This window comes from Ascaphus truei, chromosome 1, assembly GCF_040206685.1.
Source record: "Ascaphus truei isolate aAscTru1 chromosome 1, aAscTru1.hap1, whole genome shotgun sequence".
In the NCBI taxonomy this organism is placed as follows: Eukaryota; Metazoa; Chordata; class Amphibia; order Anura; family Ascaphidae; genus Ascaphus; species Ascaphus truei.
The window spans coordinates 468,892,202-468,907,077 of record NC_134483.1 but is presented as its reverse complement, the minus strand read 5'-3'; the positions used below and the strand labels follow the sequence as shown (position 1 = coordinate 468,907,077).

The following is a 14,876-nucleotide window of genomic DNA, read 5'->3' as shown; positions in this document are numbered from 1 at the left end:
AAACATTGCATTTGGGTGTGTTACTTGATGTAATCATTGCATGTGCATATTATTCACATGCAATTATAAAAGCACCTATTTAACTGCAAACATCTTTCTTGTACGTGTACAGCATGATTTTGTGTTAAATATTACTTACCTTTGCTGGCCATTGTAATGTTGTCCTTTAATCATTTATGTGTTCTTGTTTCAAGAACATCTCTGAATTTATACTAATATATATGTAGTATGTATGGATATATGCACACACACACACACACACACACACACACACACACACACACATATACACACACACACACACACACACACACACACACACACACACACACACTGTGTGTGTGTGTGTGTGTGTGTGTGTGTGTGTGTGTGTGTGTGTGTGTGTGTGTGTGTGTGTGTGTGTGTGTGTGTGTGTGTGTGTGTGTGTGTGTGTGTGTGTGTGTGTGTGTGTGTGTGTGTGTGTGTGTATGTATATATAGTACTATCTAAACTGGTATAGATGTATTTACAAAAAACATACACATGTTTATTACTTAATTCACTCATGTTTATCACCATTTAAATAGGTTTCATACAAGGCCTACTTACTGCCATCAATATGTTGTGTGTACTCCTGCAATATATAAAAAAAAAAAAAAAAAAAAAATTATATATATATATATATATATATACATACACACACACACACACACACACACACACACACACACACACACACACACACACACACACACACACACACACACACACACACACACACACACACACACACACACACACACAATATACATATAGTACAATATACACTTTATATATATATATTTATGAGAGAGATATATTTATATATATAGATACACACATATTTAAACTCATGCAGACAGGGAGTTAACCAGACTTTCAAATACACACAGAAATGTATGTGGGGAAAAAACATTTCATTTTGCAGGTGTGTGTATTTACTGATATGGCTGTCTAAGCACTATTTTCACACAGTGCTCTTTGTTATTTTTCAAGAAAACTCAATGTTACTGAATTAAAAGTGTAGGAATGTTTTCAGAAACGAGATAAAAAAAGGATACATGTTTGTCCCACATGCGGCTATCACAAACCACAAATGTTCAAGCAATTAAAACTACACATCCAATTGGCGTTTGAAATAAGGAGTTACAGTTTATACTTTTGTTGACCTTGAAAAGGAAACACAGCAATGTGTTAGCCATTGAGCAGTTTCATTTTGATGAGCAAAGAACAGATACCTGCACACATCTTTTGTGCTAATCTGCAATGGCTGATGAATTCGTGAAAAATATGAATCCGAATTTAGGGTATAAATACATGGTATCAGAAGCTATTTTGAGAACTTGCGGACACCAAGCGAGCACACGCCAAATCTATGATTTGATTCGAGCAAAATATCCTTATTACCAAGACCGTCGGCATGCGCGCAATTTTAATTCCTCAATAAGATTCACTTTATCAACTAATGACTTTTTTGAACGTGTGCAGGATAAGCTAGAAGACAACTATGGTTTCTGGAAGATTGCCAAAGAAAAACATTTCACCGTGAAAGAGGGCACATATATTGTGGTTAAAGGCATATTTATTCCTAATGCCAATAGCAATGGATCCGCTACTACTGTTCCGTGTGAATCGATACCTGCTGCAATATCTGCACCCTCCATTCCTGAAACCCACATTGTACAACAACAAAACTACTATGATTATGTACCAAGCCTTTCAGCTGAAAATGCATTGGAATGGGTACCCGAAGAAATGAACCTACCTCCCGACCAATAGTTTGAAGAAAGCAGTGGCGATTCCTATGAGCGCTTCATGGAGGAGATGTGTGTCATACTGGATTCAGCGGGTGGGTCAAGCGTGGATGAAAAAGCCTTGCATTTCTGGAGCGACCAGTTGCAGCCAGACGAAGAGTTAATTCTAGAAGAATGGTAAATATAACAACCGTTATGCGTTGACTCTGCGTTTAAATGTTTTTTTTTTTTTTAACCACCATTTTCCCTTTCAATGCGTGGATACAGCGTAACATTGCAGACTGCATAACATGTAGCGATCACAAAGAAATTGTTTCCGAATACAATATAGTAGAACCTGAAAGAGTAGTACACATTGCTGACGGAATAAATATACGTACTTTCCTATCACTTTAAACATATTAGCAACATTTTACCATAACTCTAACACATACCTGTTTTGTTATCATGCAACATCTACAACATTTAAAAGCGGGTCCACCACGTATGACGTGGGACCCTTGTCATGGCCCAAGGCGTCCTTAAAAAGGATTACGGATGTAAGTCCCGCCCCCAAGCGACGTGCGCGCCTCAAAGCCTATTGGCTGTGTTGTTTTGTTATAGTAACGGTAACTGCACTGTGTCATACACTGGGGCCGTTCACTGGGCATTAGCCGAATGTTAATTGAGTGGGAGGAGTGTTAGCGTGCGTTTCACGCTGGCTTAACATGACGTCACACGTATTGCATTTGCGCATTGTGTTATCGGCCGTCCTTTCTGTCCAAACACGTCTGTTTAAAAAGAATACAGATGTACTAATTTAGAACGAATGTAGTTTCATCTTCATTGTATTTGAAATAAAGATTTTATGTTTACTGGTATTTTCAACATGTATTGAACGCACAACGTACGCTTTGTTTTGCGCATGCGCTAACAGTTAGTGGAGCCAAGCGTGAAGTGCGTGCGCACACTAAGATGTGCGCGCACATTTGTCAGTATACAGGCAACGTTCACTTCATATACATAGTTATGCCTGCTAAAAATGTAAATAAAAAAAAGCTGTGTGTGCTGTGCACGCGCATAGTAAGTGAAACTTCTTTGACTTTTGTCACAGAAATTGTATTTGTGTTGGTGTTGGTGATGTTTTAATTAAAAATCAAAATACAATCTCAATGACAAAACGCAAATAAATTTGACTTAGAATGCGCGTGCTCGGCACACATCCCCTGTATTAGCTATTTGCACTAAGTGTGAATTCCGCGTGTGACAGTGTGCGTGTGACTGAGAGTGTGCGTGTGACTGAGAGTGTGCGTGTGGCTGAGAGTGTGCGTGTGGCTGAGAGTGTGCGTGTGACTGAGAGTGTGCGTGTGACTGAGAGTGTGCGTGTGACTGAGAGTGTGCGTGTGACTGAGAGTGTGCGTGTGACTGAGAGTGTGCGTGTGACTGAGAGTGTGCGTGTGACTGAGAGTGTGCGTGTGACTGAGAGTGTGCGTGTGACTGAGAGTGTGCGTGTGACTGAGAGTGTGCGTGTGACTGAGAGTGTGCGTGTGACTGAGAGTGTGCGTGTGACTGAGCGTGTGCGTGTGACTGAGCGTGTGCTTGTGACTGAGCGTGTGCGTGTGACTGAGCATGTGCGTTTGACTGTGCGTGTGACTGCGTGTGCGTCTGACTGTGAGTGTGACTGAGTGTGCGTCTGACTGTGAGTGTGACTGAGTGTGCGTGTGACTGAGTGTGACTGTGAGTGTACGTGTGACTGTGAGTGTGCGTGTGACTGAGTGTGTGTGACTGAGTGTGCGTGTGACTGTGTGTGGGGGTCTGGGGGGGTCAGTGTGTGGGGGTCTGGGGGGGGTCAGTCAGAGTGTGTGGGGCTCTGGGGGGGTCAGTGTGTGTGGGGGTCTGGGGGGGTCAGGCAGTGTGAATTCCGAGTGTGACAGTGTGCGTGTGACTGAGAGTGTGCGTGTGACTGAGAGTGTGCGTGTGACTGAGAGTGTGCGCGTGACTGAGAGTGTGCGCGTGACTGAGAGTGTGCGCGTGACTGAGAGTGTGCGCGTGACTGAGAGTGTGCGCGTGACTGAGAGTGTGCGCGTGACTGAGAGTGTGCGCGTGACTGAGAGTGTGCGCGTGACTGAGCGTGTGCGTTTGACTGTGCGTGTGACTATGTGTGTGCGTGTGACTGCGTGTGCGTCTGACTGTGAGTGTGACTGAGTGTGCGTCTGACTGAGTGTGACTGAGTGTGCGTCTGACTGAGTGTGCGTGTGACTGAGTGTGACTGAGTGTACGTGTGACTGAGTGTGCGTGTGAGTGTGACTGAGTGTGCGTGTGACTGTGAGTGTGTGGGGGTCTGGGGGGGTCAGTGTGTGAGGGTCTGGGGGGGTCAGTCAGTGTGTGTGGGGGTCTGGGGGGGTCAGGCAGTGTGTGTGGGGGTCTGGGGGGGTCAGGCAGTGTGTGTGGGGGTCTGGGGGGGTCAGGCAGTGTGTGTGGGGGTCTGTCAGTGTGTGGGGGTCTGGGGGGTTCAGTCAGTGTGTGTGGGGGTCTGGGGGGTTCAGTCAGTGTGTGTGGGGGTCTGGGGGGGTCAGTCAGTGTGTGTGGGGGTCTGGGGGGGTCAGTCAGTGTGTGTGGGGGTCTGGGGGGGTCAGTCAGTGTGTGTGGGGGTCTGGGGGGGTCAGTCAGTGTGTGTGGGGGTCTGGGGCGTTCAGTCAGTGTGTGTGGGGGTCTGGGGCGTTCAGTCAGTGTGTGTGGGTCTCTGGGGGCTCAGTCAGTGTGTGTGGGGGTCTGGGGTGGTCAGTCAGTGTGTTTGGGGGCCTGGGGGGGTCAGTCAGTGTGTGTGGGGGTCTGGGGGGGTCAGTCAGTGTGTGTGGGGGTATGGGGGGGTCAGTCAGTGTGTGTGGGTCTCTGGGGGGTCAGTCAGTGTTGTGTGGGGGTCTGGGGTGGTCAGTCAGTATGTGTGGGGGTCTGGGGGGGTCAGTCAGTGTGTGTGGGGGTCTGGGGTGGTCAGTCAGTATGTGTGGGGGTCTGGGGGGGTCAGTCAGTGTGTGTGGGGGTCTGGGGGGGTCAGTCAGTGTGTGTGGGGGTCTGGGGGGGGTCTGTCAGTGTGTGGGGGGGTCAGTCAGTGTGTGGGGGGGTCAGTCAGTGTGTGGGGGGGTCAGTCAGTGTGTGGGGGGGTCCGTCAGTGTGTGGGGGGTCCGGGGGGGTCCATCAGTGTGTGGGGGGTCCGGGGGGGAGTCCGCGCGGGTTGCGCCCGGGTTTTTGTACCACCGCTTCCTGGGGGGCCCGCAAACGCCCGCGTCACTGGAGAGCTGAATGGCGCCGCTGCCAGCCGCTTCTGCGCATGCGCGGCATGGCAGCGGTAGTGGAAGTTAGGCGGGCCCATGTGTGGGCTGGGAGGGAGGTCCCATCGGGTAAGGAAAGGGTGGGTGGGGGGCTGTCCCGGTCGGGCGGTCTCTGCTGTCCCGAGCAGCAGACGGGGACACATGTCAACAGCCGTGGCAGCGGGCGGGGAACGGCGCCGCTGCCAACCGCTTCTGCGCATGCGTGGCTTTCCTCCAGTCCCCATCATTACTGAGCATGCGCGGCTTGGCAGCGGATGTGCGGGGGGAATGGCGGCGTTAGGAGCGGCGCCGGCGGCTATCGCCGCCGCCGCCGCCGCATGTTATCAGCCATGTGGGGGGAGCGGGGGCCATTAGGAGCGGCGCCGGCGGCTATCGCCGCCGCCGCCGCATCTGATTTGTGGAGCGGGTGTGATGTCAGTGTTGGGGTCGGGCTGAGCCAGAACTCAGCCCGGCCTCAACTGCCAGCACTGACGTCACATCCGTTTCATTTCTGTCTCCACAATTCATTTTTGCCCCAGTTCGAATGAGGTGCCACTAAGGAAGTTTCACTTCAAAAATTACATACTGATGTACACTTGTAGTTCTAACATATAAGTGAGTGACGTGTGTATGTACACAATCATATAGAGCTGTGTAACGCGTTGTCACGGATACATATATAGTAAGGTGCCATATTTGACCATCATTTGTTTGCTGTATTTCAGAGATGTCGGGGAAGATACAATCGGATCAATGTATGATTTCAGAAGAGTCTACCTTTATATGAGATGATTGTGAGGAGGAGCCACCGACTACTATACTACATATGGAACTAATTTTATATTGCTTGCAGCGCTTATTAACAAACAATTAAAAATATGATACCCTTATGCCTATATTGCATAAGCACTTAATTAACATAATGATGTTGCAAAAGAGTGCCTCATGAATTTTTATTGAGTGTTCTTTAATGACTACTATCATTTTATGACATGGTGTGTTTTATATATAACAACCATTCCCACTCTGCTAACACATTTGTGTATTCTATTGTGTAATGGAACGTATGACTGTAACAATAATAATAAGAATAATAATAATTATAATATGAGCATGTTAATGTATAGCGCTGCTAGTTGTACACAGCACTTTACAGACACCTTTTTCAGGCTGAGGTCCCTGGCCCGTGGAACTTACAATTTATTTTTTGCCGCATGAGGCACAGGGAGATAAAGTGACTTGGCCAAGGTCACAAGGAGCCGACACCGGGAATTGAACCAGACTCCCCTGCTTCAAACTCTCAGTGCCAGTGTGTGTCCTTACTCAGTGAGCCACTCCTTCTCCCAATGTAAAGGACACTTACAACCAAGTAGCCATTTATTGTTAAAAATCTCTTGTTACATGTGTATGTTGATAAAATGGTTTGGGACTGTAGCAAATAATGTTATTGCCTAGATGTTGTGGTCCCCTACAATGCATGATGTTCTGAATATGACATCAACATCATGTAATGAAGTACGTTTCTGTGTATATTTCATTAACCTAACTAACTATAGTTTACTGTGTTTATTAACGTTATAAAAATACATAGTATAGTCAATATCATGATATAAGCTACCATAATAAAGCTGGTGTTATCATTTGTCGGTGTTATACATGGATCCTACACAAATTGATACAGACACAAACAGTTGTCTTAAAAAGTGTGTCTATGCTAATGTGCACGTGATTGACGTTACAATTGTGAGAATACTTGATAATTATCATCATGATAATGATGAAGTGACGTGATTTATATTCCAAAAATATTACCAACATTGTCATATTGGTAAATTAGAAATGCTAAATGACAGTAACATTTGCGACAAAATTGTCTTTTCTGTTAACAGTTTTACACTTGGTACATGTAGGACACATCCACACACGTGTGAATTTTACATACACATGTCACAAATGTAAATTAATGTTGACTATTAATTCCTAGCATTAAAAAACACCTACATTGCTAAATATAAGATGTAGTACGCATTGATGTGATTACAGGCATTCATGCATGGAGTGTTATGATCAGTCAATTTCATCCGTGATGAATGATCTCCCGTAAGTAAACAAATAAGTACAGTTATCCCCTTGTCTCCAAACACCTCTATATTACATTAATGGAGATTTATAAGGAAACATACATAAAATGTGATGAAATGTGAGTAATCATTTTCTAATACAATGCACATGAAAAGCTCAAGAGTAGCTAAATGCATATACATGATACAGAAAGTACATGTACTGCTGCGGCCAAGTTTATTCGAGCATTTGCCCGTTCTTGGCCGCAGCAGTAGCCTGGCGCGCGCCCGAGAGTGACGGGCGCGCGCCGAAGCAGCGGAAGAGCGCCCTCCGATCGGGGCGCTCTCCCTACCGCTGCCGGGTCCGCCGGGTCCCCCGGAACCCCCTGCCGCTGTCCCGCGATCGCGGGACACCAGGGCTCCCTCGGGGAGCCCCTGGACGCGCGTGCAGGGGGCGCACGCTCCCGAAGACGCGTGACCGCGCGCTCTATGACGCGCGGCACGCCGAGGGGGCGGGCCACTAGCAAGCCGGGAAATCTCCCGGCTTGCGGTACCGGCCACACTCGAATAAAGTGTGTCGGTACTGTATGTTACATTTGTGTTTAAACCAATATGTTGGGTTTTTACTTCAAATAATTATAGGAAGATTGAGGTAGGCACATCTTATGAGAGATGACAGCAAATATACATACCATGATCAGTCATACTGGAGATATACCTATAATGCAAAGGAACAATATATAAATTGCAAACATTGACATGCCATCTTCAGTACCGTAAACAACACAGCAAAGTGTGTATTTGGTATTAAATGTGCAACACCATGTATATTTAATCACATTCAAAATGTAAATCAGCCTGGTGTACACATCATATGGATGTACATGTTACACTGCACCAATAACATTGTATGTAAGCATACTAGAAGCATGAATGAGTATGGGCATAATATGTGTATTGTCTTAGCATAAGGAACAACACAATGCTAAAAAATTTGTGCTTTGTTACCCCAGTTGTATTCACATACAGTACACACAACTAAAGTACAATTGAAGAGGGATTATATAACCTGTGCAACAATAACATACCGGTGCCACATCCCTTTGTGCACACAGCAGAGAAAAGAAAGGTGTGCAACCCATATTCATCTGTGTCCTACCAGAAGGGTATATAAAAAAACATTATTGTTAAGATAACATAATGTAACTATAAAAGTAGAACTTGGAACATATATGTTTTTACTTACAAGAAAAAAATGAATTGATGAGATTCTGGCGTGTCTGGCCACCACTGGCTGTTTGTTCATTTTCAGCAGCTACATGGGTGGGATGCTCGTCTACCAAAGGCTCAGCTAGGTCTGATTGTACATTGTGCCTGAGTGCAACATTGTGCAAAATGCAACAGGCAAGGATAATATCAGACACTTTTTGAGGCTTGTATAGAAGAGCCCCACCAGTTCTGTCCAGACACCTAAATCTGGTCTTGAGTAGGCCAAATGTCCTCTCTATAACAGATCTTGTAGATATATGGGCTGCATTGTACCTCTCCTCTGCTTCAGTTTGAGGGTTTAGCACCGGAGTCAAGAGCCACGGCCTAATTCCGTATCCTGAGTCACCTATAATGAATGGAGCACACATAAGCTGACATTAGTGATCAAATTGTACAATGCCAACATTCCTAAATAAAAATGTGTTTTGTGTTAGAACATGTAAATGTGTACTCACCCAGCAGCCAACCATGTTCAAAATGTCCCTCTTCGAACGCATGGAAGACTGAAGAGTTCCTCAGGATAGAGGAATCGTGACTGGAACCAGGGAATTTGGGTACCACATGCATTATCCTCATCGTGGCATCACATACCACCTGTACATTGAGTGAATGGTAGTGCTTACGATTGCGGTACACATGCTCACTCTGACTAGGTGCAATCAAAGCAACATGTGTGCAATCGATTGCACCCAGCACACATGGTATCCCTGCTATATTATAAAAGCCAGTCCTGACTTCCAGCCACTCTGTCGCCTCTGTAGGAAAATGAATATAATTCCTAGCGCGTCTATTGAGTGCATAGAGAAACTGGGTCAAGGCCCGCGAGAATGTAGATTGCGAGACCCCGCCCACTATGCCCACAGTTGTCTGGTATGACGCGGAAGCAAGATAATGTAATGAGCACAGCATTTTAACAAGCCCAGGGACTGCACGACCTCTGGCTGTGAAAAAATCTAAATCTCCCCTTATCTCCTCATAAAGAGATAAGATTGCTGCTGAACTCAAACGATAGCGACTTACAATCTCCTCCTCACTCATCCCATCTAACAGGGTTCTCTCCCTGTACAGACGCGGACGAGGCACAACTTGTCTCCTCTGTCTTCTCCTCTGATCTCCTGTCCCTCTACCTGTCCCTCGGCCTGTCCCTCTCCCTGTCCCTGTCGTATCCGCGTGACTGTCCCTGTCACTGTCCCTCGGTGTGTCCCTCCCTTGCCCTATATGATTCTCTTGATCATCAAGCATGTCATAGAAAAGAATGTTCCTCCGTCTCCTAAACAATCTCAACATTTTGAAATGAGTAGCTGTGAATGAGCAGGTAATGGGCGTCCTTTAAATAGGTATGTGATGATGTCAGGTGACATAGTAAAATGCAAGGTGTTACATTAACATAATAAAGTACTTCTGTGGCAAGCTGTGTGCAGTTGTTGTTATAAGTATTTGTTGTGTGTATTCTGCAGGGAATGATGATATTTGCCAATGATGTGACGTGAAGCTTTGTACAAACATTGCTTGCAAATAAATAGTTGCATGTGCAATGCATGTAAAACTTCTGAACGCAACAGTCAGTCATGTAATTAGACAAAAAGGCTGAGATTGACGTGGGAAAAGTTTTGTGTAACATGTGTAATTAGCCATGTTATTGTCACATGTTGACAACAATGAATAGTCGTGTGCATATGCATGCATTTCTGTAAGGAGGATAGTTGCTATAGAATGAGTTTACAAGGTGTCCCAATGATGAATTACTGTACATGTGTGTATAAGTTAGGTTGAAGTGCTTGTAATGCAACGGTTACAATGTAAACATGCAATGTGATTGATCGTCCAATAAGTGACGTCATGAAAATAGGGAGGACCAAACGTAGATGTACACATGAGAATTTAGATGTACATGAACGTTTAAAGATGCGTGACACATTACAAGCATTGTGTAATGTAAAGGAAGATGAATATACGGTGTATGTGTGACATGTGTAACATCATGTAAATAATTGTCGCTCAGTTCAATAAAATGTGTGATATGATGTGAGGTTCTCCTTTAAGAGTAGAGTATAGTATTTTCCCTTGCCACATCATCACATGATGAGTAATGTGACCCGCAAATGCTGAAAACATGTAAAAGTATAATGTTATGCAAATAATACACGTCCGCTGTGACACAATGCAGGGAATGCCCCCACACTGTAATGCAAATGACGTTTGTATTGTGAGCAATGAAACGTAAACAGTACTATACTGTTATACGTCCCCGCTCCATTGACTCCATTGATGTACAGAAGTTTTTTTTTTCTAAGTGCCGTTCCGGCAGCCTTAGCGATCGTTCTCCCCTCCAAACTGCCAACTTTAGTTGGCGGGAGAAATTGGCCATAACATCTCAATTTCGTAGTGCCAATCAGCCCCGATAAGCTGATTTTTTTTGTTGAATCCAGCCGATTTAAAAAAGTGGCGATCAGTGGCGAAAACAGGCTTATCGGCAGCCGACTGGCCATAACAAAATAATCGGCTCCGAAACCTGGCGAAATCAAGCACTTATCGGCGCTTACTGAATCTCAAACCCAATTTTGGCTATAAAATGGCGATAATTCCCTTATCAACGCTTACTGCATGAGGCCCATAGTGATACAACACAAAAGGCAAGCCAAAACTTCCCAAGTGTCGTGTCAGAAAGGTTTACAAACAAACATTAAAAAATTAGTGTCAGAGTTTGATTAAAAAAGGCATCAATCACCAAGATGTAACCCTTAAACACGTCACTGCCATGAGTAGGGCAGCGCCCCTTTAATAACAATGAGTGAGTGTTTTGGGTGTAACATCTTTGTAAGTTATATCCTGTAAATCAGTACTGATAAACCTGTCTACGCAGCTCGAGATATTCTAGCTCTTTGCATGTATAAGCTGTCTAATGTAGATGCCTAAAGCTTAAGGACACACCACGTGCAGAGAGAATGCGCATTGTCACAAATTCAGTTTGTTCTGCGTCACATCAAAGCCCTGAATGTTGATATTTACAGGTTTAAACAAATGATGATGTTTTCTGAGCAGACCTGAGGAATCTGTGATCTTTAGAGGCCTTTTATCAGTTTATTTTATTTACAATATGGTAGAAATCCATTTGTTTTATTAAAATGTATCAATGAGAACTTATATCAAGACAATCGAATGAGAATATGTTTTAAGGTTTAGAATTCATATGTAGACAAGAGAGATGAATTCCAGTTAAGGTTTAATGCATAACAGATGTTGGAGGTTGATTTAGGTATAGGATTACAGGCCTAGTCTGAAGCCTGACATGGCTAAAACTCTTTGTTAAAGAACCCACGAGGAGAAAGGGGGGTGGAGTTAATCTACTATATATTTTTGAAAGCACTGTATGTCTGCGTCCCAAGGGCCAATGGCATAGCACCTTTGGCCTGTCACTCCGGCTCAGGCCATGCCCGCCCCCGCACACCTCTCATTGGCCTGAGGCGGAGTGACGGGACACACACACATACACACTCCCGCCCCCCCCCCCCATCACGTGCGCCGCCCTGCACCGGCTCCAGACGGAGGGGAAGCGCGGCCCTCCTACCCCAGCCGCTCCCTTACCTCCCCGGCGCTACCTCCCCCTAAGGTAAGTCACAGCGCGTCCCGCCTCAGCTTATGGCGCCAGTAACTCTCCTCCGCAGCCTCGCGCCTCAGGCCCACACAGGGCGCTTCCTGCCGCCGCCTGCACGAACCTCACTCAGCCGGACAGCACATCGGGGGGACCAAGCGGGCGCCACGGGGGGGGGGGGGAGCGAACCGCGAGTCACAGGGAACGGGGGGGCGAGTCACAGGGAACGGGGGGGGGGCGAGTCACAGGGAACGGGGGGGGGGGCGAGTCACAGGGAACGGGGGGGGGGGCGAGTCACAGGGAACGGGGGGGCGAGCCGCAAGTCACAGGGAACGGGGGGGGAGTCACGGGGAGGGGGGGGGGCGGAGTCAGCGGGGAGGGGGGGGGGCGAGTCACGGGGGGGGGGGGGTGGCGGAGTCACGGGGGGGCACCAGCCGAACCAGCAGGGGGGACGGACGCACGGAGGGGGGGGACATGCACATACATAAATTATGACAATACATATGCCCACTGCTCTCCACCCCCCCCCACATCCCCCTTTCCCCCCCCCACACTCCCCTTTCCCCCCCCACACTCCCCTTTCCCCCTCCACCCCCCCTTTCCCCCCCCCCCACTCGCCCTTCCCCCCCCACTCCCCTTTCCTCCCCCCCCCCCCCACTCCCCTTTCCCCCCCCACTCCCCTTTCCCCCCCCGCTCCCCTTTCCCCCCCGCTCCCCTTTCCACCCGCGCCCCTTTCTCCCCCCCCGCTCCCCTTTCTCCCCCCCCCCCCTCCCCTTTCTCCCCCCCCCCCCTGCTCCCCTTTCTCCCCCCCCCGCTCCCCTTTCTCCCCCCCCGCTCCCCTTTCTCCCTCCCCGCTCCCCTTTCTCCCCCACCCCGCTCCCCTTTCCTCCCCACCCCCGCTCCCCTTTCCCCCCCCCGCTCCCCCTTTCCCCCCCCCCGCTCCCCTTTCCCCCCGCTCCCCTTTCTCCCCCCCCCCCGCTCCCCTTTCTCCCCCCCTGCTCCCCTTTCTCCCCCCCGCTCCCCTTTCTCCCCCCCCCGCTCCCCTTTCCCTCCCCCCTCCCCTTCCCTCCCCTTTCCCTCCTCCCCTTTCCCTCCCCTCCTCCCCTTTCCCTCCCCCTCCTCCCCTTCCCTCCCCCCTCCTCCCCTTTCCCTCCCCCCTCCTCCCCTTTCCTCCCCCCTCCTCCCCTTCCCTCCCCCCTCCTCCCCTTTCCCTCCCCCCTCCTCCCCTTTCCCTCCCCCTCCTCCTCCCTTTCCCTCCCCCCTCCTCCCCTTTCCCTCCCCCTCCCCTTTCCCTCCCCCCTCCTCCCTTCTCCCCTCCCCCTTCTCCCCTCCCCCCATTCCCTCCCCCCTCCTCCCATTTCCCTCCCCCTCCTCCCCTTTCCCTCCCCCTCCTCCCCTTTCCCTCCCCCTCCCCCTCCCCCCTCCCCCTTCTCCCCTTTCCCTCCCCCTCCCCCCTCCCCCTCCCCTTTCCCTCCCCCTACTCCCCTTTCTCTCCTCCCCCTTTCCCCCCCCCCCACTCCCCTTTCCCCCCCCGCTCCCCTTTCCCCCACCCCCCACTCCCCTTTCCCCCCCCCGCTCCCCTTTCCCCCCCGCTCCCCTTTCTCCCCCCCCCCCCGCTCCCCTTTCTCCCCCCCCCCGCTCCCCTTTCTCCCCCCCCCGCTCCCCCTTTCTCCCCCCCCCGCTCCCCTTTCTCCCCCCTCGCTCCCCTTTCTCCCCCCCTGCTCCCCTTTCCCCCCCCCCCCGCTCCCCTTTCTCCCCCCCGCTCCCCTTTCTCCCTCCCCGCTACCCCTTTCTCTCTCCCCGCTCCCCTTTCTCCCCCACCCCGCTCCCCTTTCTCCCCCACCCCGCTCCCCTTTCTCCCCCCCCGCTCTCCTTTCTCCCCCCCGCTCCCCTTTCTCCCCCCCCCCTGCTCCCCTTTCTCCACCCCGCTCCCCTTTCTCCCCCCCCGCTCCCCTTTCTCCCCCCCGCTCCCCTTTCTCCCCCCCCCGCTCCCCTTTCTCCGCCCCCCCCCCGCTCCCCTTTCCCTCCCCCCCCTCCCCTTTCCCTCCCCCCCTCCCCTTTCCCTCCCCTTTCCCTCCCCCCCTCCTCCCCTTTCCCTCCCCCCTCCTCCCCCTCCTCCCCTTTCCCTCCCCCTCCTCCCCTTTCCCTCCCCCTCCTCCCCTTCCCTCCCCCTCCTCCCCTTTCCCTCCCCCCTCCTCCCCTTTCCCTCCCCCTCCTCCCTCCTCCCCTTTCCCTCCCCCCTCCTCCCCTTTCCCTCCCCCCTCCTCCCCTTTCCCCTCCCCCTCCTCCCCTTTCCCTCCCCCCTCCTCCCCTTTCCCTCCCCCTCCTCCCCTTTCCCTCCCCCTCCTCCCCTTTCCCTCCCCCTCCTCCCCTTTCCTCCCCCCTCCTCCCCTTTCCCTCCCCCTCCCCTTTCCCTCCCCCCTCCTCCCCTTTCCTCCCCCTCCTCCCTTCTCCCCTCCCCCTTCTCCCCTCCCCCCATTTCCCTCCCCCTCCTCCCATTTCCCTCCCCCTCCCCCCTCCTCCCCTTTCCCTCCCCCCTCCCCCACTCTCCCTCCTCCCCTTTCCCTCCCCCTCCCCTTTCCCTCCCCCTCCCCTTTCCCTCCCCCTCCCCTTTCCCTCCCCCTACTCCCCTTTCTCTCCTCCCCTTTCCCTCCCCCTCCTGCCCTTTCCCTCCCCCCTCCTCCCCTTTCCCCCCTCCTCCCCTCCCACCCCCTTCCCCCTCCCACCCCTTCCCCCCTCCCACCCCTTCCCCCTTCCCCCCTCCCACCCTCCCACACCCTTCCCCCCTCCCACACCCTTCCCCTCTCCTACACCCTTCCCCTCTCCCAGACACCCGCCACACTCGACACATACCTGCCGCCACACACACCTGCTGCCTCCCGCCCCTATGCAACGA

General features: G+C 50.4%; 1 protein-coding gene across 1 annotated transcript in view; it reads left to right on the top strand.

Moving 5' to 3' along the window:
* LOC142502886 (uncharacterized) overlaps positions 1 to 14,876 on the top strand; it is a 69,440-nt gene that overhangs the window by 29,770 nt on the left and 24,794 nt on the right. The gene's annotated exons all lie outside the window — the stretch shown is intronic.